The following is a 22,294-nucleotide window of genomic DNA, read 5'->3' on the forward strand; positions in this document are numbered from 1 at the left end:
AGCACCGGACGCAGTATATCACCCCAGCTGACTCACAGGTGAAGTGTTGCCTCACCTGGAAGGACTGTCTGGGGCCCTGAATGGTGGTGAGGGAGGAAATGTAAGGGCATGTGTAGCACTTGTTCCGCTTACAAGGGTAAGTGCTGGGAGGGAGATCGGTGGAAAGGAATGGGGCAGATGAATGGACAAGGGAGTCACGTAGGGAGCGATCCCTGTGGAAAGCAGAGAGGGGAGGGAGGGAAAGATGTGCTTAGTGGTGGGATCCCGTTGGAGGTGGCAGAAATTACGGAGAATTATATGTTGGACCCGGAGGCTGGTGGGGTGGTAGGTGAGGACAAGGGGAACCCTGTTCCTAGTGGGGTGGTGGGAGGATGGGGTGAGAGCAGATGTGTGTGAAATGGGAGAGATGCTTTTGAGAGCAGAGTTGATGGCGGAGGAAGGGAAGCCCCTTTCTTTAAAAAAGGAGGACATCTCCTTTGTCCTGGAATGAAAAGCCTCATCCTGAGAGCAGATGCGGCAGAGATGGAGGAATTGCGAGAAGGGGATGGCGTTTTTGCAAGACACAGGGTGAGAAGAGGAATAGTCCAGGTAGCTGTGAGAGTCCGTAGGCTTATAGTAGACATCAGTTGATAAGCTGTCTCCAGAGACAGAGACAGTAAGATCAAGAAAGGGAAGGGAGGTGTCAGAATTGGACCAGGTAAATTTGAGGGCAGGGTGAAAGTTGGAGGCAAAGTTAATGAAGTGAACGAGCTCAGCATGCGTGCAGGAAGCAGCGCCAATGCAGTCGTCAATGTAGCGAAGGTAAAGTGGGGGACAGATAGCAGTATGGATTGTTCCACAAAGCCAATAAAAAGGCAAGCATAGCTGGACCCATACGTGTGCCCATGACTACACCTTTAGTTTGGAGGAAGTGGGAAGAGCCAAAGGAGAAATTATTAAGAGTAAGGACTAATTCCGCTAGACGGAGTAGAGTGGTGGTAGAGGGGAACTGGTTAGGTCTGGAATCCAAAAAGAAGTGGAGAGCTTTGAGACCTCCCTGGTGGGGGATGGAAGTATATAGGGACTGGACATCCATGGTGAAAATAAAGCGGTGGGGGCCAGGGAACTTAAAATCATTGAAAAAATTCAGAGCGTGAGAATAGGAAGGGATTGAACAAGGGGGGAATAAAACAGTGTCGAGGTATGCAGAAATGAGTTTGGTGGGGCGGGAGCAAGCTGAGACAATGGGTCTACCTGGACAAGTAGGCTGGTAACTTTGCCTCCAACTTTCATTCTGTCCTCAAGTTTGCCTGGTCCATTTTCGACACCTCCCTCCCCTTTCTTGATCTTTCTGTCTCTGCCTCTGGAGACAGCTTATCTACTGATGTCTACTATAAGCCTACGGACTCTTACAGCTACCTGGACTATTCCTCTTCTCACCCTGTCTCTTGAAAAAATCCCATCCCCTTCTCTCAATTCCTCCTTCTCCACCACATCTGCTCTCAGGATGAGGCTTTTCATTCCAGGACAAAGGAGATGTCCTCCTTTTTTAAAGAAAGGGGCTTCCCTTCCTCTACCATCAACTCTGCTCTCAAACGCATCTCTCCCTTTTCACGCACATCTGCACTCACTCCATCCTCCTGCCACCCCACTAGGAATAGGGTTCCCCTTGTCCTCACATACCACCCCACCAGCCTCTGGGTCCAACATATAATCCTCCGTAACTACTGCCACTTCCAACGGGATCCCACCACTAAGCACATCTTTCCCTCCCCCCCGGTGCTGGAGAAGGAAGAGGATCATAGGACGGGAGGCCTAGGGAGAAAGAAAGGGGGAGGGAAGCCCAGAGGATGGGCAAGGAGTATAGTGAGAGGGAAAGAGGGAGAAAGAGAGAGAGAGAAAAAAATTAATAATAATAATTAATAAATAAATAACGGATGGGGTACGAAGGGGAGGTGGGGCATTAATGGAAATTAGAGAAGTCAATGTTTCCCTCCCCCTCCGCTTTCCGCAGGGATTGCTCCCTACGCGACTCCCTTGTCCATTCGTCCCCCCCATCCCTTTCCACCGATCTCCCTCCCAGCACTTACCCTTGTAAGCAGAACAAGTGCTACACATGCCTTTACACTTCCTCCTTCACCACCATTCAGGGCCCAGACAGTCCTTCCAGGTGAGGCGACCCTTCACCTGTGAGTCGGCTGGGGTGATATACTGCGTCTGGTGCTCGTGATACGGCCTTCTATATATTGGCGAGACCCGACACAAACTGGGAGATCGTTTCGCTGAACACCTATGCTCTGTCCGCCAGAGAAAGCAGGATCTCCCAGTGGCCACACATTTTAATTCTGTGTCCCATTCCCATTCTGATATGTCTATCCACGGCCTCCTCCACTGTCAAGATGAAGCCACACTCAGGTTGGAGGAACAACACTTTATATTCCGTCTGGGTAGCCTCCAACCTGATGGCATGAACATTGACTTCCCGAACTTCCGTTAATGCCCCACCTCCCCTTTGTACCCCATCCGTTATTTATTTATTTATTATTATTATAATTTATTTTTTTCTCTCTCCTTTTTCTCCCTCTGTCCCTCTCACTATACCCCTTATCCATCCTCTGGGTTCCCCCCTCCCCTTTCTTTCTCCCCGGGCCTCCTGTCCCATGATCCTCTCATATCCCTTTCGCCAATCAACTGTCCAGCTCTTGCCTCCATCCCTCCCCCTCCTGTCTTCTCCTATCATTTCGGATATCCTCCTCCCCCTCCCACTTTCAAATCTCTTACTAGCTCTTCCTTTAGTTAGTCCTGACGAAGAGTCTCGGCCTGAAACGTCGACTGTACCTCTTCCTAGAGATGCTGCCTGGCCTGCTGCGTTCACCAGCATTTTTTATATGTGCGGCTCATCCATTACTCTCTTTGATTTCTGCCATTCAACCAATTTTGGAAACAATTTGTGACTGTTCAGCATCTTGAGGGTCTTACATTTCTTACCTGAGTATAATGTGGGAACGTGGTCAACAGTCTTGCTAGTATTAATGTAGCTGCAATAAACACAGTGCTGTCATTGACCCTCCTTGTCATCTCCTCCTAAAATTCAATCATTTTAGTTAGACATGATGTTCCATAAAAATTATCCCTGACTAATTTTAGAATGGATTTCAATATTTAGATTACAAGCAAAGTTTACTCAATTAGCATATAATTTCTTCCATCTTTAATAATAAGAAAACAAGAGGGCCACCAAAACACCTAGAAAGGATTCAAAAATTGCCAAACATTTGAATGAAAGATTGTAAAAAAATCTATCATCAAAATTCATTGAAACAGCTTTTTTGTTTTGGGATCTTCTGTTTATACTTAAGATCATTAGCATCTATAGAATCTTGAGTTTCGTTGGATTTTGTTTATACGCTGACTGAATGTTTTGGTTTCAATAGATAAATACAGGTATTTTGAAGTGCAAATTGTCTGTTGCTTTGGACTGCTGGTCTGCAAAGTGATTGGGAATAGGAAGGTGGACTTTAACCATGGGTGACAGACGTACAGGACTATTTGAATCAAGTGTGATGTCCAGTAGAGACTCTGGAGGTTTGCAGTAGTAAGCATGGTGCTGGATTTTAGAGATGGATTTGTATTGTAATGTTAGACTGGGTGTTATGGCACACCCACGGTGTATACAACTCTAGAATTTAGAGCATTGAACATTTCAGTTGTTTTGAAGTATTGAAAGTTTTCAGCAGAGTAACTGACACCTGAAGCATGGCAGTGTGTTGGTGTAACTGTACACATAGACACTTTGGGTAATGTGTTGCTGCATCATTTTTCTTATACAGTCCCTATGAATTGAGAATAAATTACTTCCACTCCAGTTTTGTGGGTTCTAAGGTTACTAATGAGGCCAGTATAGGAATTTGTACACAGAAAGGGCAAAAGGTAGCATCTGGTGAGGCTAAATGATTAATTTGTGAGGTGTGCTCCTTCCACCACAAATACAGGCTGTGTGTGTGCTCCCAATGCATAACCTCATATTCTCAAAAGCACCGAGGTTGCTCTTTCTCCACTATGAGCCATCATGGGCTCGAGACTCCCAGGAGTTAGTAGGGTTCTTATATTTCTTCAGGAAAACCTTCAGCATGTCCATGAGCCTTTTCATTTACCCAACAAGTAATTTCTTCAAAGGACTGAGTTCAAAATAGAATGTCTGTTTTGAGAGTTTAATGCATGGGGCATGATTTGGAAGAACCATGGTAGAGTGGTATTATGCAAAGGGCCATAGGGCTTTTGGCACTGGGGTTGGTTGCCTGGCTCATGGTGAGAATGGATGTAGGGGTAATGTATTATTGTTGGGTAGTTAATACATGCAGTCAAGGACTAACTTACAACCGTTTTTCCGGATGTTCAGTGAGGTGGGTTCAATCAAGAATGACTTAATGACTATTGCATGGTCGCCCTCACATCTACTGTGATTTGTCTTTTAAGAGCTTGGCCATGGCTACAAAAACTTCTTGCCTGAGAAAGGAGCTGCACCCATTGCAATTTGCCTACTGTTAAAACAGGCTTACAGCAGATGCAATCTCACTTGCTCTCTGCTAAACCTTGGTGCACCTAGGCAACAACAAAACATACACCGGGCTGCTGATTATTGATTTCAGTTTGGCACTCTACAACATCATCTCCTCAGCAGTAGACAACAATCTTCAAAATCGTGGAGCCTATACCTCCTTCTGCAACTGGAACCTTGACTTCCGCATCAGTAGACCACAATCATTGCAGATTAGAAATAACATCTCCTCATCCCAGATAATCAAGACAGGCACTCCTCAAGGATGCACAATTAGTCTACAGCTCCACTCTCTTTACACTAATGGATGTGTGGTCACACACAGCTCAGACGGCATCTATAAGTTTGCTGATGACACCACAGTTGTCGGTAGAATCTCGGATGGTGACGAGGAGCTGCACTGGAGTGAGATCGGTTGGCTGCTTGAGTGGTGTTGCAACAACTTCACACTCAACATTAGCAAGATCAATAAATTAGTTGCAAACTTCGGGAAGGGGAATTTGGGACAATATATACGAGTCTTCATTGAGGGGTCAGAGATGGGAAGGGTGATCAGCTTCAAATTACTGGGCATTTACATCTCAGAGGATTTATCATGGGCCCAAAACATTGATGGTGTCATGAAGAAGATACGCTGGTGGCATTACTTCATTCAGAGTTTGAGGAGGTTTGGTATACTACCAAAGATTCTTGTGAACTTCTACAGATGCATTGTGGAAAGCATTCTGAACAGTTGCATCACGGGATGGTCTCTTGGCTTTAATGCACAAGATTGCAAGAGGCTGCAGAGGATTGTAGACACAGCCATTTTCATCATGGGCACAACCTTGCCTGGCATCGAGGACATCTTTAAAAGGCGGTGCTTCAAGAAGGCAGCATTCATCATTTGAGACCCTCACCATCTGGGACATGCCCACTTTGCATTACTACTTTTGGGGAGGAAGTATAGGAGCCCAAAGATGCAATATTTTAAGAACAGCTTCTTCCCCTTTGCCAACAGATTTCTAAAGTCTGTGAATCCATGAGCACTACCTCATAATTCTTCTTTTAACACTATTTATTTATTTTTGAAACATGTAGAATTTTTTTTGTCTTGAAGTGTACTGTTGTGCAAAAACAACTAGTTTTACCATATATGACAATGGTAATAGCTCTGATTTCAATTCTGATTCTGATTCTAAGTCCAGTATGTTAAGCTAGAAAGTTATCACATGTAAAGAAAACAGCAACTAACACAAGTAAATAGTATGGCAGAAAATAAATGTGACACTATTTTGTTTAATTATGTAAAGCTTATAATTTGTTGAAAATATATGCTTAATTAGTCTTCTAAATGATGTGCACTCATCACATAATAGGCATAGTAACTTGTTACAGATATACAGTATGAAATCTAAACTGCTGATTTATTTAAGAAGCAAAGCAAGAGATAATTTAAAATGATAGAGTGGAATGGATCTCACTTTGAGTTCATATCATTGTAATCTCTTTTGTGGCCAAAAGTAAAACAGCTTTATATTAGCACTTTACATTACATGTGCGTAGTATAATTCTAATTATTACACTGTAAAAGACAATCCAATGCTATAAGCTGAACCATAGGAGATCTATTATTCTAGTATCCCCATCAACAAATCAAAACTGAACATGTTTAACAAAAATATATTTCCTGCAGTGATTTTTACTGTCCTTGTGATAACCCACAGAGACTGTTAGATAACAAGGACAGCAACTAAGCAGCTGTCAAGCACACAAGAAAATAAGAGCAGGACTAGGCCATTCTGCCCCTCAAGCATGACTCTGCTTTCAATTTAATTATGACTACTCTACCCCAGGGTTCAATTCTTTTATTGTGCCATAAAATATAGCCCCTAATTCCACAGTCTTTCAAATATGCATCAACCTCACCTCTATCCTTTGCCTAATAATGTCAGCAAATGTACCACTTCATACATGGGATATTTGAGTGAAGCCATGAGACATTCATCTTATTGGTGTGTTACAAAATAATGGTCTTCTATTCTGTGGTTTTATCAGAAATAATGTTGCATTATTGTTTGTCTTGCAAGAAAGGAATTTATTGTATTCATTATGGTAACGTCATAAAAAGTGAAATATTTATCAGGTAAGCGCAAATGAAAATATGCTGAGAACTAGGTAGGAAGCTGTTCGGCTGTAATGAATGTACAGTCATATTCTGCCCTTCTGCACCCAAGTGCTACAACATGGAATTCGGGAATATACTAGAGGTTAGATACATGCACGCCAGAACTCCCACTTGACACTGAACTTACTGCTTACTTCAGTGGTATTCTGTAAATTGCTCTCCTGAGGGTTTGATTACATCTGGTAGCTCACACCAGCTACAACTGGTACACTTAGCATGAACCAATTCATTTTTCTTTCTTTTGAAGCAATACTATGTTTCATATGTTTTCAATACACATATTATGCTTAATATTTTAATTTTTGTTTGATAATTTTAGATTTTATATTTCTAATGCATTGTCAACACTTTACAATGCCTCTGCTCTCAGGGTGCTCCAAGGGCTGGACTTTATTTTCCTCAGCCTGTAACAAAATTACCCCTTGCAGCCCTCAGCGCCTTGCGAAACACCAACAGGACCTTACGAGTCATGAGGTTTCAAAATTTCTTGTGGTTGGCAGTTAGGAGTTTATGATTTAATATCAGTACTGCCAGCACGTGAACAGCTCCATGATGTTGCCACCTATATCATAGCCAATATTAAAACCTAATTATCTTAAATTATATGACTCAATTTCATAAAGCGTTTTGCATTTTCATTTGCAACTGTTGACACAATACAACATTAATATAAAAACAAAACAATTGTTTAAATGTTGGTCTTATCGTAATACCTACTGGAATTTCTCATATATATTTCCATTTAGGGCAGAAAAGACTGAGTGTCTCGGCACCTTTCCAGCAGTGACTCATTCTGACTGGAATTAGATTGAGTTGCCAAAATGCCATAATGTAATTTACTTTCCAGTACCATGCAGTGTACTTATCAAAATTGCGAATCAAAATGTCTGGAATTTTTCCCGATTGTGGCATCAGTGATTATAACTTTTAATCCATTAATAGCACATGTGAGATTGAGTGGTACATCCAGCTGTAAACAGTGCAATAATTTATCTCATAGGCTTTCCTGCACATGCTCAACTCCAACATTGGTGACTTGATATGCAGAACGTCCATCTTATTGCTACCAAGTGTAATCATTAATTTCTATGAATGTGATTAATTCAGGTCCTCACCAAAGATACTTTTATTAGCATAAAGTTCAGTAAAATATAACAAGCAATATAAGCTGCTAATTTATACAGTGCATTTAACACAGTAAAAGAGCACAAAATGACACAAGAGAAGAAAAAGCAATCTATTTTCAAATTTGAAATGAATATAATTCAATCTTTTGCTCACGTTGTTCAGAATCCAGTCCCCCTGGTATTCTGGCAAAGTGAACTCCAGTCAATACACAATCCATCCTCAATAAAGACAAAACTCCAAATGCTTTCCAAAACCTGAAGAGTAGCTTGACAGAGTTTAATTCCACCTGAAATTATGATTTTTTTTTTGCTCTGGCCTGCACAGATATTTCTTTTCTGCCTATTAAGACCATAATATAGCATATTGGTCCGGAAATACAGAGCATAAATTGTCATAGCAACCAAGCTAAGGAGTCTGACTTACCATGTAAATTTTGTAATGTTTTCTTCCAATTTAGACCAGAGATCAATTTTAGTCTCAGGCTATCTTTCATATGAAAAATATACTGATATAAACACATGTAAAAGCAACTAGCTTATGTGTATATGTATGAAAGATTTTGTAGGAACCTCATGAGTTCAACAAGACCAGCACTTTCTCTATTGTAATATTAATCTTCTCTTTTCCACTACTTTACACATTAACTTTTATCCATATTTCAAGGTCTGGGTAATAATCCAAACCTGGGGTGTCACTGTGATATCAGTTAATGCTACAGATAGGCAATGTCAAATATATTGCTGGTATCTTTTGTTGCTTTTGCTAACATCCAACCAAAGCAAATTACACAGAAATCCTATAAGAAATAACCATTTGAATAGGGTAGCTGAGAGAGCGAAAGCATTAGGTGAATAGATCAAAAGGCTTGAAAAGAGGATCCTGACGTTAAGCTCTGTGGGAAATGCTGATTGCTATGCTCGTCAAACCAGGCCTCTGTGCTTGATGGGATACTTACAAAATTGGTACTCCAATAAAGCTTCACTTCACAAATCTCAATCCACTCTCTCTCAATCTCCAAAATCCCCCTTAACACTGATATTCTCTTCCTCCACCATGAGCCCTGAACTCTTATTCTCCTCTCAGAAAATAGTCTTCATTTTACCTCCCCACACCCTCAATTACCACAGGACTCCTTCCACCAGTTTTTTCAACTCTAAAAAGCCCTTCCCTTTGTTCCATCTTTTCATAAACGTCACTTGATACCAAAGATCACAATGCATTTTTACAACTCCTGTACCATAGCACAAGGTTTTCCATTGCAGCATTGCAAGAAAAATAATTGATGTTTAACTATTTTCAGTGCATGACTAAGTAAAAGACAAAATGTTTGATCAAGGACATAGGTTTTAAAGTAGGTATTGAAGACAGAAACAAAGATCAAGGGACAGAAAGACCTAGGGACAACATTCCACAGCTCAGCACTGGCATTTGATGGCATAGCCACAGGCGTTGGAAAACATGAGAATAACTCAGTTCCTTTAACAGTTCAGTGAAAACATAGATTGATGGCCAGGAATTGATGTTGTGATGAGGACCAGATTCATTTATTCATCAATATGTACCTCAAAACATGCAGTGAAACATACACTTGCATTAACAACCAACACAACCTAAAGATGAACTGAGGGCAAAAGCAGAACAACAGAAGGCAATGACAGCAACAAAACCAAATAACAACAGCAAAATAAGCCCATTTCCTCCCTACCAGCCATCAACTCATTCATAAGAACAGACAAGCGTTCAATCTCAGGACAGGCCACCTCAGGGCCTCGAGCCTGCAGTGGATTCACAGACTCACAGAAACATTGGGCCTCCTCTCCAGACTCACTGACTTTGGTCATTGCCCTTCAAGCTTTAGTCATTGGTAATGATGAAAGGACTTGCTGATGATGAGACCTTGAACTCCAGGCCTCAACTCTGGACTCGCTAACTCACCAGCTTAGGAGCCTCCTGCCTGCGTGGACATTCAACCTCAGGACCTGCCAACCTGAGGGGACTCACGGAGGTGGAGGATCGCAAGTCCTCATCCTCACTGGTCTTTGTCCACAGTTCCTGATGACACAACATCTGTCCATGGGGATTGCTGGCTTTAGCCCTGCAGATCATCCAACCTGGACTCTGGCCTGAGCTGCAACTTCTCCACGTCCCTGTCCCTAAACCCTAAATGGACCCCTACCTCCTTGCTCTGTCCACAGAGCCAGCCATAAAATCATTAAGAATAGATTTAGTTTTCTCATTATTTAATTGGGAGAAATTTCTGCTCAGCCAATGATGGATATCAAACAAGCAGATTTTCTCTGAAAAATATGTCATTATTTAGTATGAAGCTCACTTTTCACTGTGTTTGATATGTACCACTTTGACTGAAGTCTCCAGAATAAAGTATGAAACAAGAAGTTTAGAAAGGGATAAGAATCTAAATTCTGCAAAGTGGAGACAAAAAGGTGGTCAGTACAGAACTGTTAGTGTTATGTTTGAATGCCTGCAGTACGCAAAAGAAGGTGGAAAATCTTGCTGTGCTGTTAGAAATTGGTGCAGGTATGTCACTAAGATCAACAGAGTCATCGTTGAAAGACAACTTTCAGTCTTTCACTGTATGACAAAGTTGGAAATTTAACAGGATGGTGGACCGAGGGGCTGGGGTAGCTTTATTGATAAAAATTGAAACCAAATCCTTAGAAAGAAGTAACATAGGATCAGAAGATGTAGAATCCTTGTGGGAAAGTCAGGGAACTGCAAGGATAAGTAGACCCGAATGTGAGTTATATACAGGCCTCTGAACAGTAGCCAGGATGTGGGACACAAATTACAGTGGGGGATAAAAAAGGCATGTAAAAAAGGCAATGCTGTGGTGCTCATGGGGGTTTTCAATATGCAGGCAGATTAGGAAAATCAGATTGGTGCTGGTTCCTAAGGGAAGGAATTCATTTATAAGACGGCTTTTTATAGCAGCTTGTTTTCCAGCCCACTAGGAAAATTGTAATTCTGGATTTGGTTTTGTGTAATGAACTAGATTTGATTAGAACATAGAACATAGAATAGTACAGCACAGTACAGGCCCTTCAGCCCACAATGTTGTGCCAACCCTCAAACCAGGGATTAGGGATGTTAAGGTAAAGGAACCCTTAGAAAGCAGTGATCATAATATGATCGAAATCATTCTGCAGCTTGAAAGGAGAAGTTAAAATCATTAGTAGTAGTAATAATAATAATAATAATAATAATAATAATAATGATAATAATAGTAGTAGAGCTACTAGGACTTGATGTTTCAATCTCTATGGTAAATTGGCACTCTCAATATTGGCACTGGGTTTGGCGTGGTGACAGGGAGGGAGTGTAGGTAGGTCATCGGGGTCATCAGGTGGACACCCTCCTTCTTTGACGTTTCATTGATAAGCCCACGACATCTCTAGAGGGCTCAACGGTGTTACCTGGCGTCCCAGGTACACCCCCCTCAGTTCCATACCCTCCTGACTTCATCTTGCAGCCCAGTTGTTGCCTTTCCTTTTAATCCAAATCCAATTGCTGCTTCCTTCTGCTGTATTTGACAAGGACTTGATTGCTTGCTGGAGGGAGTGACCCTTCACCCCCATCTTCTTCAATAGACTGGTCATAGATGTAGCAACGAATCCCCTGCATCCCACTTTTATAGGGAAAATCTTGGTCTTCCAGCCATTCTGGGCAGCTTCAGTTGCCAGTTCAGAGTACTTGGTCTTTTTCCTCTCATAAGCTTCTTCGACACCATCTTCCCATGGTACTGTCAATTCCACAACATATGCCAGCTTGGCTGTTGTGGACCACAGGACCATGTCTGGCCAGAGTGTTGTAGCTGCAATGTCTGGGGGAAACACAAGCTTTTTTTCCAAGTCCACGTCCATTTTCCAATCCCGAGCAACCTGCAGAATGCTTACATCTTTTGATGTTATGTGGTGCTCTAGAGGTTGGCCTGCTGGAACAAATCATGTGATGTGGACATTTCCTGCCGATGTTTGTGGGAGAGCATTTGTGGTGATTCGTCTCTGTTCCAAAATTGATGCCAGCTGTCTGAGCACTTGGTTATGCCGCCAAGTGTACCGCCCCTGGATGAGGCTCCTGGTACATCCTGTTAAAATGTGCCTTAGTGATCCAGGTGCTTGACAAAGAGGGCAAACGGGGTCTTCTCCCCACCACTGGTTCAGGTTCTGGGGTGTGGGTAGGAGGTCATAAGTGGCTCTGATGTCAAAACTTAGCCGAGATCCCTCCATCTCCCAGACGTCACGCCAGCTAAGTTTTCTCTTTTCCAGGCTCTCCCAATTAGTCCATTGGCCCTGCTTGGTCACTGAGATGGCCCTGGCGTGTCGCTCTGCCTCCTCCTGTCTTCTCAACTCCTCCACCATGAGCCGTCTCTTCTGCACTGATATTGCCTTGTGCCATTGAGGAGCCTTTGGGACAAGCCCGAGCCCGGCTCTCCCATGTTGGACTTGGCCAACCACATCCTTGAAGCAAAGAGCAGACTTAGCATTTTGAACGGCTTCAGATGGGGTCCACTTCCTCCCCATTACCACGCGGGGAGCTGCTGTTCGAATAACAGTATCTTCAGGTTCAGTGAGGGTCATGACCAACCTTGCTTTGGTGCATTTGAATTCTTCCACAAGACTTGCAATTGGTAATTCCAATTTGCCATTCCCATACAGTCCAACAGGACCTAAGCATCGTGGAAGTCCAAGCCACTGTTTCACATGTGTGCTGATCATTCTTTCGAGCTTTTCCACCTTGTTGATGGGGATTTCATACACTGTTAAAGGCCACATGAGTCTTGGGAGTGTGCCAAACTGGAAGCACCACAGCTTGAGTTTTCCTGGCAGCAAGGTCATGTTGATGCGAGCTATGTACATGATGGTATCCTTTTTGAGTTGTTCAAACTGCTCAGTGTCCTTGAATTTAGCATCATACCATCGGCCCAAGCTCTTCACTGGCATTTCTGAAACAGTTGGGACAGGTGAGTACTTTATTGATCCTGAGGGGGAAATTATTTCATTACAGCTGCAAGATTTAAAAACACACTTAGCAATAATAATAAATATAATAATAACTAATAATAAAGTACAGAATAATAATATACACAATAATAATTTACCGATGTGCAATAGTGTTCAGTACTGTGCAATAGTAATGTATGCAATAATAAAACAGAGCCTATTGTACTGTGATGTGTGTTCTCCTGTCGCACAGAGATGAACTGTTATATATGCTTATTGCATTTGGTAGGAAAGATTTTCTGTAATGATCGTTGTGACAATAGAGCTAAAAAAAACCTATTCGAAAGGGTGCTCCGTTGCTTATTCACTAGGTCATGGAGAGGAGCTGCTTGATTGTCCATAATGGATAACAGTTTCTTTAGTGTCCTCCTCTCCACCACTAACTCAAAAGAGTCCAGGTTGTAGCCAAGGATGGACCCTGCCTTTTTGATGAGTTTATTTAGTCTTTTTGAATTACCAGCACCGATGCTGCTCTCCCAACATAAAGCCACAAAGAAGACTGCACTCACTACAACAGACTGGTAAAAGATCTCCAACATTCTGCTGCACACATTGAAGGATCTCAGCTTCCTTAGAAAATATAGTCTGCTGTAAACAGCCTTGGTATTGGTTTTCCAGTCAAGTCTGTTGTCCAGGTGAACACCCAAGAATTCCTGCTCCTTCACCACCACAACTTCTTCTCCCAGAATGTATACAGGACTCGCTACAGTCCTCGTCTTCCGAAATTCAGTCACCATCTCCCTGGTTTTGACCACATTCAGGAGCAGGTGATTCCTCCTGCACCACTCCACAAACTTGTCCACCAGTCCTCTGCGAACTCCTGCCCATCCCTGATACACCCGGCCACCGCACAGTCATCAGAAAACTTCTGCAAATGGCAACAATCAGATTTGTACTGGAAGTCTGAGGTGTAAAGTGTGAACAGAAATGGAGACAGGACAGTCCCTTGAGGCACACAGACAGGGATCTACCCAACTGTACAAACTGGGGTCTATCTGTTGGGTATTCAGTAATCCAGAAGATATTGGATTTGTCTACGCCCATCCTTTGCAGCTTCTCCCTCAGAAGATGATGGACTGTATTGAAGGCACTAGAGGAATAAAAAAAGATGTGATTTTCACAGTGCCATCAGCATCATCCTGGTGGGAGAGAGCTCTCTGAAACAGCTAGATGATGGCATCATCCACCCACATAAGGTCAGCAGGCAAACCGTAGAGGGTCCAATGAAGATTTCACCTGAAGTCCAAGGTAAGATAGGACCAGCCACTTCAGCACCTTCATCACATGAGATGTGAGGGCAATTGGTCATTAAATTCAGATGGAGTAATGCAGTGGAGTAAAGGCAACCACAGAGGTACAAAAAAGGAGTTGGCCAAAGTTGATGGAAGGGGACACTTCTATATCTCGTAACTCTAAAACATTAAATTATTTGCAAGAAAAATATGTGAGTCCAAGAGGTATGAATCTTAATTTCTTCTTTACTTCAAGCAAGGTGTGCACATACCAGAGATGGTGTGTGACATTTACGTACTTTTACAGATAACCTGAAATTCATTATGCAAACAACAAAGAATGCTTAATCAGCAATATAGTTACAATATTACTGTCACAGTGGCGGGGGCATTGGGAGCAAGGGTGGACCCAAATGTAAGACACATCTTGTGAGGTTAATTAGATTTAGTTTATTGTTTGATACCAGGAGAGCAAAGCAGAAGCAGGAATAGCGAACAGGACAAGGACTCAGGACTACGACTAGGCTGAGACCAAGGGTCTGGGCTTGGACTCGGACTCGGACTCGGAATTGGTTCCCAGAACTAGAGGAGACATGAAGAGGCTAGGGTATGGACTCCAAGCCAGAGACTGGGCAAGGACCCAGTACCTGGGTCTTGCCTCGGGCTCGGACCCCAGAACCCGGCATGGACATGACATGGGCTAGGGACAGGAGGAACATGGAAAACAGAGAGCCTCGGTCTCGGGAGAGCAGGTACATGGAACCATGGACACATACACAGAACACAGAGTCGGGACCCTCCTTGGGTACAGGACATAGGGCCGGGACTCATGACCCTCTGCGGGGCAATGGCAAGACAGCCTGACTTACCCCACGGAGGCGAGGACAAGACAAGACAAGACATGACCCTCCGTGGGGCAACGGCGAGATGGCCAGACTTACCCCACAGAGGCGAGGACCAGACAAGACCAATACGAAAGCACACCAGACACTACCTATCTAGCTCTGGCGATAGAACTAGACCAAAGTGCAGGCAAGGGCTGCAGACGAGGGCTAGAGGCGAGAGGGGCAGAGAAGGGATTCAGACAGGGGGGTAGGACAGGAATCACAGACCGCCAGGGCCATGACTTGACTCGGAACTGGGAAGCCGCCAGGGCCAGGACTTGACTGGGTACTCGGATGTCGCCAGGGCGAGGACTTGACTTGGTACTCGGATGCCGTCAGGGCCAGGACTTGGACTTGGACATGCTACGCGGTTGCCGCCGGAGCCAGAACTTGGACATGGTACTTGGATGCCGCCGGAGCCAGGACGTGGTACTTGGAGCCTCCGGGTAGTGGCGAGCTCTAGACTCGGCCCAGGAACGGTAGACAGCGGCTCCTGATTCTCTCCACCGGGTTAACTGACGGATCCACCTCGGTGAAGAAACTTTGCAGGCTCGTTTTGGCGAGGTAGCTGGGCAGGGTTGCTCCGGTGAGGAAGGACGAATTACCGGCACTCGCTTCGGCAGACACTAGGCTTGCTCCGGCCAGATGACATCAGCACACCGTACCTTTGATGACTTTGCAGACGCTCCCGCGCCGAACGGCTGAAAGTCGGAGACTATAAACTACCGGTTCAGCCGAGCGTTAATTGCCTCTAATCACCAAAGCCGAGGGACACAGGAAAACAGGGAATCAACGGTCTGGATCGTGACATAAACAAGGTAAATTTAAAGGGACCCCGATCCGGACCATGACAATTACTCAAATATTACTGAAATTTTAAATACAAAACACTTCTCCTTGCTTAGCAGTAAACTCCAAATCAATATAGAATGCATCTCAGCTATAGATGCAGCATACTATATAAAACAACTATTACATATAGACATCCACAGCATAGTAAATTTTAAATTGTTGCATTCAAGCCTAAAGATTTAATCTCTGTGGAGGATTTCTTACTCTTTTTGGATAATGTACTTCCTGACAAGGGGGTGTGGGGGTGGGTCACTCTACTTGGCAGGTAAGACTTGTGGCTGTGAAATCTCAGGTTCTTGGGCCTCCTCCATGGTGCTTGTAGGAGTCAACTCTGGTTCCTGTGGTGGTTCCTGAAGTGGTTTCTTCGCTAACAATTGACTCTGCTCTTCTCAACGCCTTGATGTGAAATTTCCAGACGATATTGGATGCAATCTGCACTGTGTAGGAGAGTGGTCCAGTCCTGTCCTAAAGTAGGTATTGAAGAAAGAAACAAAGATCAAGGGACAGAAAGAGTACCCACTTTTGATCATCTCTGTAGTCCCTCATGAGGACTGCTTGACCAGGACTGAAATATCAAACCTCCTTGTTCGAGGAGTCTTCAGTCTGGTTATTTTTTATTTATGAGATACAGCACAGAAAAGGCTCTTCTGGCCCTTCGGGCCTCACCACCCAGCAATCCTCTGACTTTATCCTATCCTATTCACAGGGCAACTTATAATATCAGATTCACCTACCAACAGTCTTTAGACTGTGGGAGGGAACTGGAGCACCCAGAGGGAACCCACATGGTCACAGGGAGAATGTACAAACTCCTTACAGACAGCGGTGGGAATTGAACCCGAATCATTGGTAATGTAAAGCATTGGGCTAACCACTACACTACCAAGCCACCCCACCCCCCCACCCGGCTGTTTGTCATGCATAATCCTTCCGAGATTGGGTTTGAGTAGGTCCAAGCTTTAGCGCAAGGAATGATCCAGGAACAGCACGGCTGGTTGTGGAGTGTGCTGCATTGCGATTTGCAAGGAAGAAGTTGGTGAGCTCCTGATTCAGTATAAGTGTGGTGTATTCTGCCGCCACTATGCATACTGCATTCTTTAGACTCTGGACAAACTTTTCTGCCAAACTATTTGTGGCTGAGATGTGCAATGCAGATGTAATATCTCTTACTCCATTCATTATCAGGAATGAATGACTGAAACTGTTCTGTAACAAACCGTGGTCCATTGTCACTGAGTAACTGTTCTGGAACACCAATCCTTGAGGAAAGGCTTCTCAACACATCAACAGTGTGTGAGGCTGCAGTGGAGGCTATTGGGAACACTTCTGGCCACTTTGAAGTTGCACCGATAAAATCAACATGAATCCTTGGCCAGGACAATGCAGGCCATTCCCAGGATGAAGAGGCACTGCTCTTGGTATCTTCTGGACATGTTGACATGGTGAACCATGCATGGCCAGCTGCTCAAGCTGCTGATCTATCTCAGGCCACCAGACAAAACTTCAATTCAGTGCTTTCATGCCTAGGTGACCAACATGTAGCTCCTGCAACGTTAGCTCTCAGCTTGGATGATACAACAACTCACAATCCCTACATAAGGCAACCTCTGTCAAAGGCAAGTTCATCCCCGCATTGGTAAAATGGGGGAACTGGGATGATTAGCTGTCCTCGTGAATTCAATCTTATAATTGTATCCTCCAAGAAACAGAGCCCATCCCTGCATTTGTGCTGCTGCTTTTAGTGGAACACCCGTCCGTGGATTGAAGATGGGCGCTAGTCGCTGATGATTGATAACTAGGGTAAACTCTCTCCTTCGTAAGTGCTGGCTGAAAGGTTTTACACCCCAAATCAGACAGAGCCTCTCTCTCAATCTGTGTATAATTTTTACCTGCAGCAGTAAGGGAATGTGATGCAAAGTCTTTGGGGCATTCGCTTCCTTCATTCATTACGTGTTGTATGACTGAACCTATACTATAAAACGAGGCGTCAAAGGGAAGCTTCACTGGATGATGTGGATCATAATGTGTAGGTACAGTGTCTAATGTCACTATTTTCTTTATCCTTTTGAAAGCACCATCATGCGGCTTTGTCCATTGCCATTTCTTCCTGATCTGCAGTAATGGATTCAAGGGGTGGTGCACAGTAGTCAGGTTTGACAGGAATCTGTTATAGAAATTGACAATTCTTAAAAAAGGACTGCAACTGTGACATGTCCTTCGGCCTTGGAGCATTCACCACTGCTTGAATGTTCTCAGCACAGTTGTGCAACCTTTGGGCATCAATGGTCTGATCACAGTAAATGATGCTTGGTTTAAAGAATTCACAGTTGTGGCGTCATGTTCTGAGCCAATTCTTTTAATCTTTCTAACACTACCTTGAGGTTTTTGAGATATTCTTCACCAACCTTACTGGTAACAATGATTATATTGATGACATCCTTGAAGCATCTGGCCCATGGCTTTCTGCCAGAGTGCAGGTGCAGATGTTACTCCAAAGACAAGCCTATTATAGCAATAAATAGGCTTATCGCTTTAATGGTGACATCACTTTGGACTCTTCTTCCATCTCCATCTGTAGGCCTCAGAGAAGTCCACTTTACTGAAGTGTTCCACTCCAGAAAGGTTTGCAAACATATCCTCTACCCTGGGCAGAGGGTATTGATCTATTCTCTCTTCTGCCTTGATGGTGACCTTAAAATCACCAGAAATCTTGTCAGACCTTTTCTTCTTGGCTGCTGGGACCTCTGACATTGTCCATGGGCTCCATTCAAACTTGGAAAGAATTCTGTCAGCCTCCATGTAGTTCAGCTCACTGGCTAGTTTATCACAGATGGTATAGAGAACTGGACTGTCATAGGGTGGTGGCTGAGAACAGACCCAAGTGCAAGGCACAGACACTGAAGTACTAGGGACAGGACTAGGACACAGGGTGATGGCAAGGACATGGACAGGAAAACCAGGAACCTGGAACAGGACTGGACAAGAGAGCTAGGAGCCCGGGCCTGGACTCCGAGCCAGAGACTGGACAAGGACCCAGTACCTGGGTCTTGCCTCTGGCTCGGACCCCAGAACCAGGCAAGGACGAGGCTTGGCAGGCAGGCAGGATGAGGTTGGAGTCTTCAGGCTTGAAGCTAGAGGCGAGACTTGGCAGAAGACAGGAGGTTGGAGTCTTCATGCTTGAGGCTAGAGGCAAGGCTTGGCAGGAGGCAGGAGTCTTCAGGCTTGAGGCTAGAGGCAAGGCTTGGCAGGAGGCAGGAGGCTGGAGTCTTCAGGCTTGAGGCTTGAGGCTAGAGGCTAGAGACTTGGCTTGGCTAGGCTAGAGGCTAGAGGCTGGAGTCTTCAGGCTTGAGGCTAGGCAGGCTCCTCCTGGGCAGGTTGCGGATCAGCTGGGCAGGGCGCGGATCTCCTGGGCAGGGCACAGTGCACCACCCGACGGAGGCATGGGACAGGAAGGGACAGAATCAACCTGAGGTAACAGCAAGACGGCCTGGCTTACCTGGGCGGAGGCAAGGGACAGAAAGGGAGCTAGGTACAGGGTAGCTCCAGGACAAGACTGCAGGTGAGATGAGGCGAGAGTTACCAGCAAGACAAGGAAAGGCTTCAGGCAATGCAAGGCAAGACGAGAACTTCAGGTGAGGCAAAAGTTACCAGCAAGTCAAGGCAAGGCTTCTGGCAAAGCAAGGCGAGACGAGACGAGAACTTCAGGCGCGGCGAGAATTACTAGCAAGATAAGTCAGGCCTTCAGGCGAGGAAACAGAAGGCAGAGCAAGGGATACAAGGAGTAAGGACAAGAACAATACAGCAGCCACACCCTGGTCTCTGAAGGTATTTATGCAGCCAGCCCCTATGAGCATCAGCTGACTCAATTAGAGCTCAACAAGACAGAAACAGGGTAGACAAGAAAACCTGGAGCAAGGGTCGATGGACCAGACCATGAACCGGAATACGGACTTCACGGATCGGACCATGACATGGACAGGCTTTGTAAAGTTTGGGCATGGCATTTTCATTTAACACTATTTTACTCCTGATATGTTTGAGTTTTCCAGTGTCATCTAAAAACACTGCTGTGGCATTATCCAGTACCTTTCTTAATTCATTTTCACCTGACACAATTACAGAGGACGTGGCATGTAAGTGGTGGATGGATCTCCAAGCAAGTTGTAGTTGTCTCAGTCAGTCATGCCCCCACAATACTGGCCCTTCTTCTTTTACCAATACAAGCCCAATGTGGCTTGTTGATTGTATTACACTGTTGCATCTGTCATTCCCACAGGAGTTATCTTTTCTCCAGTATAAGTTCTTAGTTGGATATCTGCAGGCTTCAGTTCAGTATCTTAGAAATGCCATCCAAACTCATCTTAATTAATTTGCCATTCACTTCTGGTGTAAGCCATACTCCTTGTCTCCTGTTATTTTCATGCTGTAAATCTCAAGGCTACCTAGTCCTGTGTCACTCTGATCACTATCAATATTTTCATCACAGCATGCAGATTAGAGCTCTTTTTGAAACTGTAACTTGACCTTTTATCTCTTTCTCTTCCTTGTGCAGTCCACTTATATTCATCTTCCTGATATACTCTTTGTATGTATCCTACTTAATTGAATTTTCTGCGTGTCTTATCTTTAAATCTGCATTGGTCTGATGTAGATTAGCCCCTGCCACAACAATAAGAGAATTTGTTCAGACAGTCAGGTTTCTGTTTAGACATTGAAATTTTCTTTGCGATCACTTTCATTCTTGATTGCAAATCAATTCAATTGTATCTCTCTCTGCTGTTTCCATTAATATAGTTATTTCAACTGCTCTTTTAAATGTGAGATGTTTTTCAGTTAAGAGTCTTCTTTGAATGCGTTTTTATAAAATTCCACAACTAAACAATCTCTCCAGTGCATTAAACTCATTGCTGAACTTACAATGCTCAGGCAGTCTCTTCATTTCAGCCACATATGCTGGAATGGACTCCCCTTCCTTTTGATTCCACTTATGAAACTTAAAAGTGTTCTGCAATCAACAATGGTGTTGGTTCTAGATATTCCTGCATTATTTTCATGATATCAGCAAAGTTAATTTTGCTGGTTTTGTTGGAGCAGTAAAGCTTTGAAGCAGCTGTGGGCCTTTAAACTCAATGTACTCAGCAAAATTGGCATTCAGTTCTCATGGGCTATTCAACTTGTTTTAAAATACTGCTCAATCCACTCAGTATATAATATCCAGTTATCTGTGGTGTAATCAAACACACCAGTCTTTCCCATTTAGCCACCCATTATCACCCGCTACTCACTGTTTATGAACTCATGAAATCTTACGTTTTGTACCTTGTTTTTACTCGATTGTCTTACCTTTTGTGAAGAATACATGCTGCTCCGAAGGAAAAAAAAGGTGCTGTGCTTTTTTCAGCTGTAGCAGTTCTTGCTGCACATTTTAAAAACTTGAATGTCTCACTGCGCTTTAACAAGTAGATAGTCGTCTTGGGTTTGTTTTAAGAATACCTCATCACCACTGTTATGCTTTGTAACTCATAATAATAAAAAAACTAATTGCAAGAAAAATATGGGAGCCCAGGAAATGCGAGTCTCAGTTTCTTCTTTACTTTAAGCAAGATGCACATGTATCAAGAAGACATATGCCATTTACGTACTTTTACAAATTACCCACCACAATGCACTATGTAAACAATCAATTTATTTACAATATTACTAACATATTACTGAAATGATAGAGATGATGACAGAACAGCAATGACTATAGTTTCTGGGAGTAATTTAGAAGACACCAGATCATTTAATCACAAACAATAAGCATTCTAAAAGGAGGTCAAGGCAACCATGCTGACAGGTGAAGTCAAAGCCACCATAAAAGCAAAAGAGAGGACATATAGCGCAGCAAAAAATAATGGCAAGGTAGAAGATTGAGGAGCTTTTAAAAACCAACAGAAGGCAACTAAAGAAGTACTAGTGAATGATAAGATGAAATATTAAAGTAAGCTGGCAAATAAAATAAATGAGTATGCTAATAGTTTTGTTTCAGATATATAAAGAGGAATAAGGAGGTAAGAGTGGACATTAGGCTTCTAGAAAGTGATGCTGGGAGAAGTAGCAATGAGGAACAAAGGAATGGAGGACAAAATGAATAGGTATTTTGCATCAATCTAGAAGACATCAGCAGCATATCAGAAATTCAAGAGTGTTAGAGTGCAGATGTGTCTTTATTACTAAGGAGAAGGTGCTTTGAATCTGAAGGGTCTGAAGGTAGTTAAGTCACCTGGGCCAGATGGACTACACTCCAGTATTCAAAAACAGGTAGTTGCAGTGATTTTTGAGGCACTAGCAGCAATCTTGCAAGAACTACTAGATTCTGGATTCACTAGTTTGCGGAGGTCTAGAAAAATTATAAAGGTCATTCCACTCTTTTAGAAGGAAGGGAGACAAACAACAGGAAAATATAGGCCAGTTGTCCTGATGTCAGTAGT

This window comes from Mobula birostris, chromosome 6, assembly GCF_030028105.1.
Source record: "Mobula birostris isolate sMobBir1 chromosome 6, sMobBir1.hap1, whole genome shotgun sequence".
NCBI classification, from domain to species: domain Eukaryota; kingdom Metazoa; phylum Chordata; class Chondrichthyes; order Myliobatiformes; family Myliobatidae; genus Mobula; species Mobula birostris.